This window comes from Phasianus colchicus, chromosome Z (genome assembly GCF_987193195.1).
Source record: "Phasianus colchicus chromosome Z, bPhaCol1.hap1.1, whole genome shotgun sequence".
Classification (NCBI taxonomy): domain Eukaryota; kingdom Metazoa; phylum Chordata; class Aves; order Galliformes; family Phasianidae; genus Phasianus; species Phasianus colchicus.
The window spans coordinates 8,812,212-8,815,442 of record NC_143476.1 but is presented as its reverse complement, the minus strand read 5'-3'; positions in this window follow the sequence as shown (position 1 = coordinate 8,815,442).

The following is a 3,231-nucleotide window of genomic DNA, read 5'->3' as shown; positions in this document are numbered from 1 at the left end:
AGGACAAAGATGTGAAATGAACATAAGTCCAGGCTGGCTGTCCTTGTGGGCATCAGCTGCTGGCATCTGCATTGCTGCTGCCATGAGCATGGCAAAGCAGGTAAAAGGTTGCTTTTCCTTGTGTGACACAGGAGCTCTTGACTTGAAAGCTAGAGGGATGCAATAGAAAGAGCTGCAACCTCTGCCAGACATGGCAAAGGTGAGTGGGATGTTTTTTCAATTATTGCTGAAGTCAGGAAGACTGTAAGGATGGAAAGGCTGGTGTTTGCCATGGGCTGGGAAACACATCTTGTTTTCATTTTCTCTTTCTCTTTGAGTGCCAGATAAAGAGGAGAGTGTGCCCTCACCTTGGACCCCTCCTGCCCTCTTCTGCTGAGATGGAGAAATGTTCCAGCTTCTAGAAGGACATCAGGACAAAGATATGTAATGAAAATAAGTCCAGGCTGGCTGTCCTTGTGGGCATCAGCTGCTGGCATCTGCATTGCTGCTTCCATGAGCATGGCACAGCAGGTAAAAGATTGCTTTTCCTTGTGTGACACAGGAGCTCTTGACTTGAAAGCTAGAGGGATGCAATAGAAAGAGCTGCAACCTCTGCCAGACATGGCAAAGGTGAGTGGGATGTTGTCTCAGTTGCTGCTGATGTCAGGAGGACTGTAAGGATGCAAAGTCTGGTGTTTGCAATGGGCAGGGAAACACATCTGGTTTTCATTTTCTCTTTGTGTGGCAGAAAAAGAGGAGAGTGTGCCTGCAACTTCTAACTCTCCTGCCCTCTGCTGCTCAGAGTGAGAAATGTCCCAGCTTGTAGAAGGACATCAGGAGAAGGATATGTTATGAAAATAAGTCCAGGCTGGCTGTCCTTGTGGGCATCAGCTGCTGGCATCTGCATTGCTGCTGCCATGAGCATGGCACAGCAGGTAAAAGATTGCTTTTCCTTGTGTGACACAGGAGCTCTTGACTTGAAAGCTAGAGGGATGCAATAGAAAGAGCTGCAACCTCTGCCAGACATGGCAAAGGTGAGTGGGATGTTGTTTCAATTAGTGCTGATGTCAGGAGGACTTTAAGGATGGAAAGTCTGGTGTTTGCCATGGGCAGGGAAAGACATCTGGTTTTCATTTTCTCTTTTTGTGCCAGAAAAAGAGCAGAGTGTGCCCTCACCTTGGACCCCTCCTGCCCTCTTCTGCTGAGATGGAGAAATGTTCCAGCTTGTAGAAGGACATCAGGACAAGGATATGTAATGAAAATAAGTCCAGGCTGGCTGTCCTTGTGGGCATCAGCTGCTGGCATCTGCATTGCTGCTGCCATGAGCATGGCACAGCAGGTAAAAGATTGCTTTTCCTTGTGTGACACAGGAGCTCTTGACTTGAAAGCTAGAGGGATGCAATAGAAAGAGCTGCAACCTCTGCCAGACATGGCAAAGGTGAGTGGGATGTTGTTTCAGTTAGTGCTGATGTCAGGAAGGACTGTAAAGATGGAAAGTCTGGTGTTTGCCATGGTCAGGGAAACACATCTGGTTTTCATTTTCTCTTTCTCTTTGAGTGCCAGATAAAGAGCAGAGTGTGCCCTCACCTTGGACCCATCCTGTCCTCTGCTGCTGTGATGGTGAAATGTCCCAGCTTCTAGAAGGACATCAGGACAAGGATATGTAATGAAAATAAGTCCAGGCTGGCTGTCCTTGTGGGCATCAGCTGCTGGCATCTGGACTTCTGCTGCCATGAGCATGGCACAGCAGGTAAAAGATTGCTTTTCCTTGTGTGACACAGGAGCTCTTGACTTGAAAGCTAGAGGGATGCAATAGAAAGAGCTGCAACCTCTGCCAGACATGGCAAAGGTGAGTGGGATGTTGTTTCAGTTGCTGCTGATGTAAGGAAGGACTGTAAGGATGGAAAGGCTGGTGTTTGCCATGGGCTGGGAAACACATCTGGTTTTCATTTTCCCTTTCTCTTTGAGTGCCAGATAAACAGGAGAGAGTGTGCCCTCACCTTGGAACTCTCCTGCCCTCTGCTGCTCAGAGGGAGAAATTTCCCAGTTTCTAGAAGGACATCAGGACAAAGATATGTAATGAAAATAAGTCCAGGCTGGCTGTCCTTGTGGGCATCAGCTGCTGGCATCTGCATTGCTGCTGCCATGAGCATGGCACAGCAGGTAAAAGATTGCTTTTCCTTGTGTGACACAGGAGCTCTTGACTTGAAAGCTAGAGGGATGCAATAGAAAGAGCTGCAACCTCTGCCAGACATTGCAAAGGTGAGTGGGATGTTGTTTCAATTAGTGCTGATGTCAGGAAGGACTGTAAGGATGGAAAGGCTGGTGTTTGCCATGGGCAGGGAAACACAGCTGGTTTTCATTTTCTCTTTCTCTTTGAGTGCCAGATAAAGAGCAGAGTGTGCCCTCACCTTGGACCCCTCCTGCCCTCTGCTGCTGAGATGGTGAAATGTCCCAGCTTCTAGAAGGACATCAGGACAAGGATATGTAATGAAAACAAGTCCAGGCTGGCTGTCCTTGTGGGCATCAGCTGCTGGCATCTGCATTGCTGCTGCCATGAGCATGGCACAGCAGTTAAAAGATTGCGTTTCCTTGTGTGACACAGGAGCTCTTGACTTGAAAGCTAGAGGGATGCAATAGAAAGAGCTGCAACCTCTACCAGACGTGGCAAAGGTGAGTGGGATGTTGTTTCAATTATTCCTGAAGTCAGGAAGATTGTAAGGATGGAAAGTCTGGTGTTTGCCATGGGCAGGGAAACACATCTTGTTTTTATTGTCTCTTTGTGTGCCAGAAAAAGAGCAGAGTGTGCCCTCACCTTGGACCCCTCCTGCCCTCTTCTGCTGAGATGGAAAAATGTTCCAGCTTCTAGAAGGACATCAGGACAAAGATATGTAATGAAAATAAGTCCAGGCTGGCTGTCCTTGTGGGCATCAGCTGCTGGCATCTGCATTGCTGCTGCCATGAGCATGGCACAGCAGGTAAAAGATTGCTTTTCCTTGTGTGACACAGGAGCTCTTGAGTTGAAAGCTAGAGGGATGCAATAGAAAGAGCTGCAACCTCTGCCAGACATGGCAAAGGTGAGTGGGATGTTGTTTACATTGCTGATGATTGCAGGAAGGACTGTAAGGATGGAAAGGCTGGTGTTTGCCATGGGCAGGGAAACACAGCTGGTTTTCATCTTCTCTTTGTCTTTGTGTGCCAGATAAAGAGCAGAGTGTGCCCTCACCCTGGACCCATCCTGCCCTCTGCTGC